This window comes from Salmo salar, chromosome ssa15, assembly GCF_905237065.1.
Source record: "Salmo salar chromosome ssa15, Ssal_v3.1, whole genome shotgun sequence".
NCBI lineage: Eukaryota > Metazoa > Chordata > Actinopteri > Salmoniformes > Salmonidae > Salmo > Salmo salar.
This window is the reverse complement of record NC_059456.1, coordinates 73,573,103-73,589,333: the sequence shown is the minus strand read 5'-3', so window position 1 is coordinate 73,589,333 and position 16,231 is coordinate 73,573,103. Positions and strand designations below refer to the sequence as shown.

The following is a 16,231-nucleotide window of genomic DNA, read 5'->3' as shown; positions in this document are numbered from 1 at the left end:
TGCTTTCGTTTAAGCTCTATGGGCGGAGTTTGCGTATTTTATACAATTTTATTGGTTCTAAAGTGAAATCCGAGGCACCGGACGAGAACGAGTGCAATCGGTTTTATTGTCCAATCAGGATGCTGACGCTGTGGAGGCTCGCAAGACAAGTGAGCCAATGACAATGCGTGAATTAACACAGGGGTGTGGCCAACGTGGGCGCGCTAATGCTGTGATTTAGTGCATGTCATACAAGCTACAGCACAGAGGGGGGGACTCAGAATCACGAGTTTGCGCATCACCCGAACCGGTTCAGACCGGGTGCTGGGAGGTTTGGTGAATACTAACGCCTCTGTCTCCATGTTGTGATGCTGAAACGTAAGGAATTATAACATAGCTTCAACAATCGGATGGTCAAACTGTTTTTCTTAGCTAGCTGTAGCCTAATCGAAACGTTGATCGACAGCAAATCTCTGCCGGACAGACTAGCATTTGACCAATTATGCGAGACTTTAGTTCTGGCCGACAGTTTATAAACAAAAAAAGAAAGAAGCCAGATGTCTCACAGGATGTATACATCTGAAGCATCCGTTTAGAGCATCCACTCACCACCAAATATGGTGATGAAAGGAAGTCCAGTGGCGGGAAACTAATTTTCTCATCGATTAAACATTTGATCTCAGTAGAATTTTCGGTTCCCAAAACTATATTCTGTTACGAACAGATTGCACTAAGGTTTGTAGACTCGACCTTTTGCCAAAGTTTCAAGAAATGTTGTTTAGAAGGATTTCAAGGGCGAATCGAGAGAACGCCTTTGCTTCACGGAGAAGGCGTTACCTAACGAAAATATGCAATTACATGCTAAATTACGCCAATAGGATCTCGCTAGCTCGTGCTTAACTCTCTCCACCTCCTTGCTTGTTCTCCCCACTATGCTTGCTTGCCTTCGTTTGCTCTCATTAGAAACGACCCTGATTAAATATCTTGGGTTAGTTACCAGTAATCTTTGCTGTAACGGTCCGAAGCTTATTTATCCTCGCAAAAGCAATAGTGTATATGATTTCAAGAAACAAGATCTCGCATAGTTTTACTGGTAGAGGACGTCAATAGTCTATATGATTTCAAGAAACAAGATCTCGCATAGTTTTGCTGGTAGAGGACGTCAGAGTCGTTAGTTTGTAGGCTTTTTCTAACAATTTCAACGATACTATTTTTTGTAGGCTATTGTCGACGCTTAAAAACAAACAGATCTGAAATGCTCTGTTATGAGCTTTATTTTACAGAATACAAATGGTCTATCAATCGACTGGTCGTATAGGTTTGTGTGTGACTGGCTGCTGTGCATCACGGATTCAAAACACATGTGATCATCACGGGCGAAATTATGCCTTCGCAATGAACTATTTCCGAGAAAGGAATGGAGTGGAGAGCTATTGCAGGCCGTGTTCAATGAATTTGGATATGTATTGTTTTTCAGACAATAGCCATATTCAGACTTTATAAGGACAACACTATTGATTGTTCACAACCAATATGACACCCCTAGCACTCCTGACCCCTCCCATTTTGAAGTACTTTAGGATATGTCTAAATGTTACTTTTAGGGCATTTCTGGGTATCTTACAATGTGAGATTTGTTTCTTCTAGAATTCTGAAAATGGATGATGAAGTTCTGGACTGGACAGGCACACAAGTGGAACTGCAGAATGAATAGACCAATGTAAGAACCAAGCCAGGTCAGTTGTACCAAAACCAATCACAAGACAGACAAACACATCTTTCTCGCCTTTGTTCAATAGCACTACCCTCTTCCAGCTGAATCACATCCATCATGGACAAAACAGCCTGGCCAGCTCCACTGACCAATCAGACTTCCGAGGAGGAACGCATTCATCCTTCAATGTGAGCACAGCAAGACGCTGCTGAATGGAATGATGATATTTGTTACATTCAAGTTCTGCAAAATAGACTAACAACTGTGAATCACTGAGATGCCCTGATTAGACTTTTGTTGTAAATGTTGTAAGATACACAAGACACTTTTTAAAAGTGTGTGTGCCTTTTGAAGTGAATTTGATTGTAAGACATGAAATGAAAGGTCATGCCCCTTTAATTGTGCTTCATAAAGCCGTAAAGCTCATGGCTGCAATCAATGTTAGATGTTACTTTATCCCTAGGGTTACCCTAAGGGGATTGTTATGGTTTTATCCTAGACTAGTCAATAAACAGTTTTAGTCAACATGAAGTTTATAATAATTGATTAATAGTTTTAAGTCATACAAATTGTGGAATGATCATTTTGGTGCATGTCAAATAGTGAGCTAATATGTCACTGTATAATAACAGCAATAATGGATTACATTGCATCAAAACCACACTATTTGAACCAATGAGTTAAAGATTAAGTGTTAAAGATTTATAATCTACATATGAACTAAATCATTTTTGTTTCTTTTGTGAGAAACCCCAATATGTGTTGTTGTAACAATTCAGTTATATACATTTTTGTTGTTGATTTGATTTAGATTTGACTGTTTTTCTTTTGTGATTCATAGAAGACTATCATGGGCGGGTTCCACCAGATGTCATATCTTACTATCTTAATTATTTTGGTGAAATGGGTGATGAACTAATAGTGACTAAACAGGTCTTGGAAAAGAGTCTGTAAAAATGTCTTATACAGAAATAATAATTATTAGTCTAGAGCGCCATCTACTGACATAATACTGTATTGTACAACAAAGGCAGCCTTGTCTGAACGTTATTCTGTACCCACTAGGGTTGGGGTCAATTTCTAACTGTATTTGAATGACTGTAAACCAGTGGCCCTAAAGGTGGCTGTTATGAAACATATGTAAAGACATTGCGGTTTAAATGAAGGAGGGCTAGGCCCTACACCTGTACCTGGCAACAAAGTCTACTCAAAATTAAACACTTTTGGCTAAAAACAATCTAGAATCGTGGAAAGCTCTGCGTTAAGGTATAATATAGATAAACACATGTTTTTTCCCTAGTCTTCCGCCATTTGTATTTGTTTCCTGTTCAAACAATGCCACGGTGTGTTTCGTTCAAGAACTTCAATTGACTTTCAATGATTTTTCCCTCCCTCCCTCCATTTCTTTATTTTTATTTAATTAAATGTGTTATGTGTATGAGGTTGAGATATGACCTGTGGGCTTATGGTGTATGTCAGTAGGTATATACAGAGAATTTAAAATACCATTATACAGATTCCCAGATCCCAGTCTATAGCTTTAAAGAGATTTTTGTTGTTGTAACTATATACATCTAAAATCATTCTGAGATGAGAACGGAGCAGAAGACACATTTCTATTGTTCGCTGTAACACATGGAAAACAAAGTTGTATTCTATTCTTGGAGACATGCCCTTTATGTCTTAATCAGACAGCAGTACATGTTTTGCCCGAGAGGCTTGAGTAGGCTGGAGTAGGAAGTCAAAACAAAAAGGCAGTGACTGTCAGCTGCTACAGAGTCACACAGTGTTCACAGAATGTCATCAATGCAATATAACAGTGAATAATCAGTGTGTCCTTGGCCCTTGTACCTCCAGTCTGGCTTCAATCACTCAACAGAAATGAGAATAATTCATAACATTCAGTATCAAATCTGCACTCTTAGAACAAAAGGTGCTTCAGTTTGTCCCCATAGGGGAGCCCTTTTTGGTGCTAGGTAGAACCTTTTGCAGAGGATTCTACCTAGACCTAGAACCCTCTATGAAGGATTCTTCATAGACCCCTCCATGAAAGGTTCTTCCTAGAACCCTCTATCTTCTGAAGGTTTTTTCTAGGGCCCTCTGTGAAGGGTGTAAAGCCTTATTTGTATATTTCCCTGTGTGCATTTCGAGTGAATTGTAGAGTTACTGTACCACCCATGACTGTGTTTGTTAGTGACAGAGACTTGGTTGTTGCATTCAGTGGCTTTCAATCCTGTAGCCTCCATCAAGTGAGTGCCTAAGTGAATATGTTATCATAACATTTAAACTCTTTATAACAATACAGGCTAAGTCACACCTGATGTAGCCTGCATATAGAGTGAGGATATCCAACAATTGGAACTTTTAATCACCTGCCACCCACATTCAGAATGACTTTCAAGGTAGGGAAGAGTGATACATGAGACTACCTAAACCAGGGATGGGCAACTTTGATGGGGATGGGAGCCACAAAAAAATCTGAACTCATCATGAGGGGGTGCAGTGGCTTGCAGGTCTGCGTAACCACATCCATACCCACACATGCAGTCAACTGATTTGTGCAATCAATGCATTTGTGCAGTTAAACTACTTAACTCTATTAAGGAAATGCTTTATACCAGTAGCCAAGGCTGAGCCTAGCCTTTTGCAGGCCCAAAGAGAGATTTGATTGGGGGACCCCCCACCTTGCGGGCAAATAATTTTGATGCCCCCATCTTGACAGTGGAAAGAAAAATGTACGTTTTAAAGTCAAAGACATGCTCTGGAAATGTGGCGAATACAAATTATTTTTTAAACCTCCGCTTTGGGCTGGATGTGTCAATGTGAAGTTCATACATGCATAATCTATTCGCTGAATTACTGTTTTACCTCAATTAGCCACGAAATCCCTAGATTGAAAGTGACTGTTTTTCTGGAAGCTGTGTGGCTCAATTTTCCCAAAATGTTCCCCCATGTGGGCCAGCCCCCTAGCAATTCGAGTTCTAGCCAATGAGCTACAGCCCCTCCCCATTGGGGTGACAGCTAGCAAGATGCATACACAGCAGAGCGAGAGAGCACAATGACGTGGTGCACATATCTGCACATATGTGACATAGTATGCAATGCTCTAAATGCCTGGTAGGTATTCGGCCATGATTTCTACAAGTTTAGACAGTTGGCTAGACTAATTTGCCAATAAAAAATTGTTGACATGGCTAATTGAGGTCCCGAGTGGCGCAGCGGTCTAAGGCAGTGCTAGAGGCATCACTTTATACCCTGGTTCGATTCGAGGCTGTATCACAACCGGCTGTGATTGGGAGTCCCAGAGGACGGCGCACGATTGGCCCAGCATCGTCTGGTTTAGGGTTTGGCTGGGGTAGGTTGTTATTGTAAATAAGAATTTGTTCTTAAGTGACTTGCCTAGTTAAATAAAGGTAAAATAAATAAAAAACATGTTTTGGTGACTGTCAGTGACTGAAGTTACAAAAGAAAACTGCTGTTGCAGAACCAATTGTACCTTGTGTATTCTACTATTCTAACTCTCAACAGTAAATTGAGACTCCAACTGAGTTCTCAAACCATCGAAACATGAACAACCATCTCAGTAACGGGTGCAATAAATCCAACTACTAACAGAATTGATTAGATTCTACTTTTTTTACAATGAATTTGTGTGTAGCATTAGATCAATCAATCAAATTAAAATCACATTTTATTTGTCACATGCTCCGAATACAGCAGGTGACCTTACCGTGAAATGCTTACTTACAAGCCCTTAACCAACAATGCAGTTCAAGAAAGAGTTAACAAAAAATGTACTAAATAAACTAAAGTAAAAATAGTCAAATTTAAATAAAAAGTAACACAATAAAAAAAAATAACAAGGCTATATACAGGGGGTACCAGTACTGAGTCAATGTCAATGTCAATAGGTTAGTCAAGTTATTTTGTACATGTAGGTAGGGGTAAAGTGACTATACATAGATAATAAACAGCGAGTAGCAGCAGTGTAAAAACAAATGTCCCAGATCAGTTTTTAAGTAGAGTGTAAAAGAAACCCAGTGTTGGTGTCCATAATCAGAGTTGAGTGTGACTGTGTCATTTTTCAATCAATCAATCAATCAATCACTCAATATACAGTTGAAGTCGGAAGTTTACATACACCTTAGCCAAATAAATTTAAACTCAGTTTTTCACAATTCCTGACATTTAATCCTAGTAAAAATTCCCTGTCTTAGGTCAGTTAGGATCACCACTGTATTTTAAGAATGTGAAATGTCAGAATAATAGTAGAGAGAATGATTTATTTCAGCTTTTATTTCTTTCATCACATTCCCAGTGGGTCAGAAGTTTACATACACTCAATTAGTATTTGGTAGCGTTGCCTTTAAATTGTTTAACTTGGGTCAAAAGTTTTGGGTAGCCTTCCACAAGCATCCCACAATAACTTGGTTGAATTTTGGCCCATTCCTTCTGACAGAGCTAAAGTAACTGAGTCAGGTTTGTAGGCCTCCTTGCTCGCACACGCCTTTTCAGTTCTGCCCACAGATTTTCTATAGGAATGAGGTCAGGGCTTTGTGATGGCCACTCCAATACCTTGACTTTGTTGTCTTTAAGCCATTTTGCCACAACTTTGGAAGTATGCTTGGGGTCATTGTCCATTTGGAAGACCCATTTGCGACCAAGCTTGAACTTCCTGACTGATGTCTTGAGATGTTGCTTCAAAATATCCACATCATTTTCCTTCCTCACGATGCCATCTATTTTGTGAAGTGCACCAGTCCCTCCTGCAGCAAAGCACCCCCACAACATGATGCTGCCAACCCGTGCTTCACGGTTGGGATGGTATTCTTCGACTTGCAAGTCTCCCCCTTTTTCCTCCAAACATAACGATGGTCATTATGGCCAAACAGTTCTATTTTTGTTTCATCAGACCAGAGGACATTTCTCCAAAACGTACGATCTTTGTCCCAATGTGTCACGACTTCCGCCGAAGTTGGTGCCTCTCCTTGTTCGGGCGCCGTTTGGCGGTCGACGTCACCGGCTTTCTAGCCACCACCGATCTACGTTTCCTTGTCCATTTGTTTTGTCTTTATTGCACACACCTGGTTTCCGTTACATTATTATTTATTCCCTATTTAACCCTCTGGTTTCCACATGGTTTTGTGCGTGTTTGTTCGTTGTTAAGTGTTCGCTATTTCTGTGAGCTGGAGTGTTTTCCCTGCGTGCAATTATTTTTGTTGGTTTATTCGAGTAAAGTACGTTTTTTACTCAGTTCTGTGTCCTGCGCCTGACTCTGTCCTTCCCGCTGCACATTGACACTTGACACCATGTGCAGTTGCAAACCGTAGTCTTGCTTTTTTATGGCGGTTTTGGAGCAGTGGCTTCTTCCTTGCTGAGCGGCCTTTCAGTTTATGTCAATATAGGACTCGTTTTACTGTGGGTATAGATACTTTTGTACCTGTTTCCTCCAGCATCTTCACAAGGTCCTTTGCTGTTGTTCTGGGATTGATTTGCACTTTTCGCACCAAAGTACGTTCATCTCTAGGAGACAGAACGCGTCTACTTCCTGAGCGGTATGACGGCTGTGTGGTCCCATGGTGTTTATACTTGTATACTGTTGTTTGTACAGATGAATGTGTCACTTTCAGGCGTTTGGAAATTGCTCCCAAGGATGAATCAGACTTGTGGAGGTCTACAGTTTTTTTTCTGAGGTCTTGGTTGATTTCTTTTGATTTTCCCATGTCAAGCAAAGAGGCACTGAGTTTGAAGGTAGGCCTTGAAATACATCCACAGGTACATCTCCAATTGACTCAAATTATGTGAATTAGCCTATCAGAAGCTTCTAAAGCCATGACATAATTTTCTGGAATATTTCAAGCTGTTTAATGGCACAGTCAATTTAGTGTTTGTAAACATCTGACCCACTGGAATTATGATACAGTGAATTATAAGTGAAATAATCTGTCTGTAAACAATTGTTGGAAAAATGACTTGTGTCATGCACAAAGTAGATGTCCTAACCGACTTGCCAAAATTATAGTTTGTTAACAAGAAATGTGTGGAGTGGTTGAAAAATGAGTTTAATGACTCCAACCTAAGTGTATGTAAACTTCTGACTTCAACTGTACATGCAAAAACACAGATATTGTAACAATCAATTCTAAAAATTTACCTGCCATAGAGCATGGAAATATGAAAATGAGGGGCATGGTTTTAAGTGTTTTTATAAAAATGACTTAGTCACACTCAACTCTGATTATGAACACCAACACTGGGTTTCACAATGCAGTTTTCAATGCTTGCAATATAATTGGGGAAAAAATAAAGGTATAAAGTCAACCCAACCTAGTTAACTGGAGATAAGAAAATAATCAGCGCTTGTTAGCTATGGACCATCTTCCCTGCATAAGTGTTTGTCTTCACATTTTGGTAGTTCTCAACATTACATTGGGTTGACAAACTAGGCTTCAATCATACACTGAACAAAAATATAAACGTAACATGCAACAATTTCAAAGAGTTTACTAAGTTACAGTTCATATAAGGAAACCATTGAATGCAAATATATTCATTACAGCCTAATCTATGGATTTCACATGACTGGGAGTACAGATATGCATCTTTTGGTCACAGATACCTTAAAAAAAGGTAAGGGTGTGGATCAGAAAACCAGTCAGTATCTGGTGTGACCACCATTTGCCTCTTGCGGCGCAACAAATCTCCTTCGCATAGAGTTGATCAGGATGTTGATTGTGGCCTGTGGAATGTTGTCCCACTCCTCTTCAATGGCTGTGCGAAGTTTCTGGATATTGGCGGGAACTAGAACACGCTGTCGTACATGTCGATCCAGAGCATCCCAAACTTTGTCCATTCAAATTGCCATCGAGAACATGCAATTGTGTTCGTTGTCCGTAGCTTATGCCTGCCCATACCATAACCCCACCACCACCATGGGGCACTATGATCACGCAAACCGCTCGTCCACACGACGCCATACATATGATCTGCAGTTGTGAGGCCGGTTGGACATACTGCCAAATTCTCTAAAACAACATTGGAGGTGGCTTATGATTGAGAAATTAACATTAAATTCTCTGACAACAGCTCTGGTGGACATTCCTGCAGTCAGCATGCCAATTGCAGCTCCTTACACATTTGAGACATCACTGGCATTGTGTTGTGTCACAAAACTGCAATGTTTTGAGTGGCCTTGTATTATCCCTTAACACAAGGTGCACCTGTGTAATGATCATGCTGTTTAATCAGTTTCTTGTTATGCCACAACTGTCAGGTGGATGGATTATCTTGGCAAAGAAGAAATGCTCAATAACAGAGATGTAAACAAATTTATGCACAGAATTTGAGCTAAATAAGCTTCTTTTTTTTCAGCTCATGAAACATGTTGTGTTGTTATTTTTGTTCAGTGTAACTGCCACAGTGGCTGGTGGACCAAAACATTTGTTTCAGGCCCTGTCCAGTGCAGTAGGTGGTGGTGTATGCACTTTTCCCAGTTACTTTTCTCAGCCCTATCTTCCCTCAATCTATGTTCCCTCAACCCTATATTCCCTCAATACACACTGAACCCATTTCAATCAAATTTTGCACAAAGGCTTATTATAAAGTAGAAAATGCTGATTATTTCAGCATCTTCCTGAATATGTTCATTCACTATGGCCTTGACCTTTTGTGAATATTACAGCAGCCCGAATTGCATTTTCTTTTATAATGATTGGTTAAAATATGTAACATTAGACTATATGGCCTCGGACCCACTGATATATTGAATCATTATTGAATAGTGAATCACCGAAAACACATTTCTCAGTTGAATAAGTGGTTATTTATCTCAGAATTTACAGAAGGTATTTTGATATATATTTGGCACAAAGAAGCAAGGCCATTGGACCGACTCCAAATGTCTAAAGAATATGTCCTTGGCAGAAGGTCAAGGTCACAGTGACTGGAAATACATTTTTCGAGGTTATGACCTAGAGTTATTTTTCTACAGAAGTGGTGCAAATTATAGTCCCATCTCCCAGAAAACGATTACAAAAAATATTTAAGTCTCCAAACTTAGGAAATTTATTTGCATCATGATATGTTCTAATTTAATCTAAGGCAATAACAAACATATTGTTAATTAATTAATATAGTACAAAGTTATTGTTTATACACCTATTTCTATTGAGAGGTGGCTGCCCCAAACCCTGACTCCTAAACTTCATGTTTGAAAATAAAGTAATTCATGATAATATATATTTTTTTTTAACATCTTGCTCATCTTACCAAAACACACACACAGCAGAAGACTGTAGAATGAATGTGCCTTAATATTACTGGCCGCAATTTATATGGTGAAAAAAAGTGTGGGGAGATTCAAAGATAAATAAACTTAAACAATATCTTTGTCAGATAACACTGCGAAAATAAGAATTGATGCCATTGCTAGCAATCAAGAAAAAACTCTGACCGAACTACTCAGAAACTCCCCAGTTTATGCTCTCCAAATGGACGTTAGCTGTGAGGGCTGAGATGCCCATGCATTGACTTTTGTTCGCTATACATGTCGGGGGATGCTATTTACGAGGACATATTGTTCTGTCTCACGATTCCCGAGGATGAAACCGCACATGATTCCTGAACATCCCGTTCAGTGTGCTGCTTGGCTATATTGACGAAAAACATATTCCATGGAATCTAATGGCTGTCACACAGATGGGGCTCCATCTATGGCGGGACGGCGGGCAGGCCTCCTCCCCACTACGTAGTTATGAATGTGTCTTCCTCCCTCTGCCACATGGACACATTGTATGATACACGGAGAGCAACTGGTGGCAAAACAGCTGAGCACAGAACTCGGAAATATAGGCCTACTGCAGAAGGCAAACTACCTGTTTGCAAAACTGTGTGGAGATATGGGATCAGAGCATGATCATTTGCTATTTCACACCGAGGCTTGGTGGTTATCAAGGGAAAGAATGTTTCAAAGATTTTTCGAATTGAGAGAGGAACTGTTGTCATTTGCAACGGATGTAAAAAAAACAGACTTTGTTGACTTTCTGTGTGATGAAAATAAAATGTGTCTCCTGCCTATGTAACAGACATACAGTGCCTTCAGAAAGTATTCACAACCGTATACTTATTCATCATTTTGCTGTGTTACACAATTGTCTTGAAAATCTATGGCAAGACTTGAAAATGGCTGTCTAGTAATGATCAACAACCAATTTGACAGAGCTTGGAGAATTAAAAAAATTGTAATGGGATAATATTGTACAATCCAGATGTGCAAAGCTCTTTAAGACTTTGTGCAAAGCCCAGAAAGACTCACAGATGTAATCGCTGCCAAAGGTGATTCTAACATTGTTTGACTCAGGATATAATCAAGATATTATAGTGTTTTATTTTCCATACGTAATTTAAAAAATGTTAAAAATGTTCTTCCACTTTGACATTACAGAATATTTTGAGGAGATTGTTGACATAAAATTACAATTAAATCCATTTTAATCCCATTTTGTAAAACAACAAAATTTGGAAAATGTCAAGGGGTATGAATACTTTCTGAAGGCTCTGTAAATATAGGTATTTATAAAATGTAAATTGTTTTCTCATATATATTTGCGCTAACTACTTGTAGCTAATATTGAGTGCCTCTAAATGTTGAGAGAGAATGAAAGGGAGATATTAGCTATGTGGATTGAGAGAGGAGTAGCCATCACTATGTATATAGGATGCCGGTCAGTATTTCTGCTCAGCTCAGCTCGAGAGACTGTCAGAAGAAGAGTAATAAATGAAGATGAGACAGAGATAAATAACAGCAGCAGCAGCATAAACATTAGAGCCGATCACACACACACACACTCATATTCTCTCTCCTTATACATGTTCTCTGAGTTTCTCTCAGCAGAGACCATAGAGAGGAGTGTTTGTCTGCTGACTGCAGCAGGGTTCTCTAGTCTCTCTCTCTTCATGCCTTCTTAGCTGTGCACTCACTCTGAAGCAGCGGCTCATAGAGGTACAAACGAGGAATGAGAGCAGGACGGCAGAGATCTCAGACCAGATGAAGAAAAGCGGTACTTCACACAGCAGCAGGTGCACAGCGAAACAGCACTGATTTCAGACCAGTCCGAAGCAGCTGTAAACCAGACGGGAGCCCGTGTCTCTCAGACCCCAGTGTGAAAGCAGTGAAAGAAAGGAGCTCTGTCGTGACCCACTTTCACCCTGCATCTCTGGCTCACCTACGGCACACCCTCCCTGGGTACAGCGGGAGGACCATCCCCCTGAAGACCTGAGCCATGGAGGACATACTCACCCTCAGCAGCACCACCTTCTCCCAGGTGTTTGGTCGCCAGGAGCAACTTATGCAAGCCAGTGAGTATCAAACTCCACATGAAAACATGAAAGTCGTACTCTGATTCTTTACTGCGGTGTGATTTATTTCACTGTTACATTACATCAACGTTTCAGTTGTGATGCCTTCATCAACCCCCCCCCCCCCCCCTAGGTTTTTTTTCCGCTCACATTTTTTGTCTAGTTTGAAGGTATTAAAAATGACTCATATAAGTGTTTCTTGATGGGAGATGATGGGATTATCTGTGAGAAATGACAAGCAATGTAGACTATAGTCATTTTCTTGTATAAATTAGGTTTAATGCATAATTTACTGGTCTGCGTAGCATGGAATAGCTGTTGAGAAATCATTGGAGATGCTAATGATCCTGTGCTGTTTTTTTGTTGTTATGAGTTTTTGTATATTGTTGTTGTGAGTCTATGGCCAGATGCAACTCTGAAGCTTTATTTAGTGAAGTGGATACAGATACATATGAGATTTGATGCTGGAATGTGCTGCAGAATGCAACAACATTAGGGGCAACATGGTACACAGTAGGAATGCTATGTTCTTTTTCACTTAAACTAATTAGTGGGATTTATTTTCAACCTTTTCTTGTCATATAATTCTCGTATCCATTCAAAAACACCTCAGGTAATTTGAAATTACAAAGCAGGTTCAATGTTTACACAAAAATATATAAATGTTGCAATTTTCAAAACTGTTATGCTATCATGTACAACAATGTACTGTAAACCTGGCAGACCTCAGATTGCAAATTGTCTGGTTTTTGTTTCATCCTTTTAATGGGTGTCGTTTTTAACAAGGACACCAAAATATGACAAGATACCAAAAGTAATCAGACACCGGAACAGTGTTAATTAATTAACCTTAGAGAAAATTACAAGCCTGAGGCAAAGTTATACAAATTAGTCAGTGAAACAGATTTCAGATTGTGTTCTATAGAATGTGCCCCTTCGAATCAGTCTCCATGATTTTTATTCACATAGAGAAAAACCTGTCCTCTCAAAACGTGATTTTTTTTCCTCAGTATGGATGTGTCATGTACAAATGCCTTCAGAAAGTATTCACACCCCTTTACTTTTTCCACATTTTAGTGTGTTACAGCCTGAATTTAAAATCGATTAAATTGAGATTTTGTGTCACTGGCTTACACACAATACCCCATAATGTCAAAGTGGAATTATGTTTTTAGAAATGTTTCCAAATTAATACAAAATTAAAAGCTGAAATGTCTTGAGTCAATAAGTATTCTAACCCTTTGTTTTGGCAAGCCTAAATAAGTTCAAGAGTAAAAATGTGCTTAACAATTCACATAATAAGCTGCATGGACTCCTTCCATGTTCAATAATAGTGGTTAATATGATTTTTTTAATGATTGCCCCATCTCCGTACTCCACACAATCGAGTAGTGAATTTCAAGCACAGATTCAACCACAAAGACCAGGGAGGTTTTTCAATGCCTTGCAAATAAGATTGGTAGATGTGTAAAAAAATAATAATAATAATATCCCCTTGAGCATAGGGAAGTTATTAATTGGTCTTTGGATGGTGAATCAATACACCCAGTCATTACAAAGATACAGGAGTCCTTCCTAACTGAGTTGCCAGAGAAGATGGAAACTGCTCAGGGATTTCACCATGAAGCCATTAAAGATTTTAAAACATTTACAGAGTTGAATGGTTGTGATATGAGAAAACTGAGGATGGATCAACAAAATTGTATTGTAGTTACTTCACAATACTAACCTAGAAGGAAGCCTGTAGAGAATACAATTATTCAAAAACATGCATTCTGTTTGCAACAAGGCACTTAAGAAATACTGGAAAAAATGTGGTAAAGAAATTAAGTTGTTGTCCTCAATACAAAGAGTTATGTTGGGGCAAATCCAACACAGCACATCACTGTGTACCCCTCTTCATATTTTCAAGCATGGTGGTGGCTGCATCAAGTTATGGGTATGCTTGTCATCCGCAAGGACTAGGGAGTTTTGTTTAGGATTAAAAGAAACGGAATACAGCTATAAGCACAGGCAAAATCCCAGAGGAAAACCTGGTTCAGTCTGCTTTCCAACAGACACTGGGAGACCAATTCACATTTCAGCAGGACCTAAAACACACAGCCAAATCTATACTGGAGTTGCTTACCAAGACAACATTGAATGTTCCTGTGTGGCCTAGTTACAGTTGTGACTTAAATTGGCTTGAAAATCTATGGCAAGACTTGAAAATGGCTGTCTAGCAATGATCAACAATGAACTTGACAGAACTTGAAGAATTCTTTAAATAATAATGTGCAAACCTTGTACAATCCAGGTGTGCAAAGCTCTTAGAGACTTACCCAGAAAGATTCACAGCTGTAATCGTTCCCAAAGGTGATTCTAACATATATTGACTCAGGGGGGTGAATATTTATATGAATGAGATATTTCTGTATTTAATTTTCAATAAATTCGCAAACAAATCTGAAAATACATTTTCACTTTGTCATTATGGGGTATTGTGTGTAAATCCATTTAATCCATTTTGAATTCAGGCGGTAACACAACAAAATGTGAAATAAATCAAGCGGTATGAATACTTTCGGAAGGCACTGTACATCTTATGTATAGTGAACAAAAGTTGGCCCCATGTAAGAATCTGACAATTTTTTTACATTTTCACCTAAAATGACATACCCAAATCTAACTGCCTGTAGCTCAGGACCTGATGCAAGCATATGCATATTCTAGAAACCATTTGAAAGGAAACCCTTTTTGAAGTTTGTGGAAATGTGAAAGTAATGTAGGAGAATATAACACATTAGATCTGGTAAAAGATCAAAACATATTCTTTGAAATGCAAGAGAAAGGTCACAATGTAGTATTGCAGGTTAGGTGCAATTTAGATTTTGTCCACTAGATGGCAGCAGTGTATGTTAAAAGTTTTAGACAGATCCAATGAACCATTGTATTTCTGTTCAAAATGTTTAATCAAGACTGCCCAAATGTGCCTACTTGGTTTATTAATACATTTTCAAGTTCATAACTGTGCACTTTCCTCAAACGATAGCACGGTATTATTTCACTGTAATAGCTATTGTAAATTGGACAGCGCAGTTAGATTAACAAGAATTTAAGCTTTATGCCATATCAGATATGTCTATGTCCTGGAAAAAACCTCATGCTAATCACATTAGCGCACGTTAGCACAACCGTCCAGATGCAGATGCATATCTGTATTCCAAGTCATGTGAAATCCATAGATTAAGGCCTAATTAATTTATTTCAATTGACTGATTTCCTTACATGAACTATAACTCTATGAACTATAAAAATATTTAAAATTGTTGAATGTTGTGTTTATATTTTTGTTCAGTTTAAATAGCACACCACTTTGAGTGTCTGTTCAAAATGCCATCAAGCAGGCCATCTTTATGACAGCCATCTCTAAATTTTCAATTTTCAGTTGTGAAGAAGTATAGCAGTTGTTTACGGTAACTACAGGGAAGAGGCTCTTCTTCAAGCAGATTTTGTTGGAGCAAAATTTTACCTCAAGGCCACACCACAGTAGTTGACATTTCTTGAATAAAACCTTTTTGGACACAGGTTTAGTGGAGTGTTGATAGTCAGAGGTGCTGTTTTCACAACATGTCAGGTGTGTGGGTGTGTGTGTTTATGTGTGCGTGGGCACATGCTTCTAATAATGGGATGCTGCTGGTTGAGTTTTGTATCCCCAGAGTGGTTTTTATTAGGTCAACTCCTCTTGAATGGGTAAGTCTGTCCACAGAACTTTGTCATACATTGTCACAAACCCTCTAACACATACAGGTTCCTGGGTCATGGCTGACCTGCCTGTGACTATGGTGGCATATGAGTTTTCACAGGTATATTTTGATTCGGATGTTTGCTTGTCCTCAGGACAACATCCCCCTCTTTTGTCTTATTTTATTTGTTGTTATTTATTTGCATATAGTGTAGTCACGCATTGTCTCTAGACCCATATTACCGGCTCAACGTTTTCTTCGTTCTATTGCACATTGGTGCTGCAGCTGGATGCATATCCATTGGCAGGCCACTTGGCAATCAGCTATTAGAGACAACAGTGAGTGCTGTTGCCTTCAAGTAGGCTTTGGTTTTGCTAAGGTTCCAAAGGTTTCATATTCAAATCCAGCAATAAAAACTTATTTTTGTTCTAAGCCTATCCCAAACCTTAACCCTTAC

The 16,231-nt window shown here is 39.0% G+C and overlaps 1 long non-coding RNA gene across 1 annotated transcript; it reads left to right on the top strand.

Moving 5' to 3' along the window:
- The first annotated feature begins 85 nt into the window (after positions 1-85).
- Positions 86-3,142, top strand: LOC106572160 (uncharacterized). Its single transcript, XR_001321066.2, has 2 exons — positions 86-357; positions 1,627-3,142. It is a non-coding gene; the product is annotated as an uncharacterized lncRNA (long non-coding RNA).
- Positions 3,143-16,231: the final 13,089 nt, after the last annotated feature.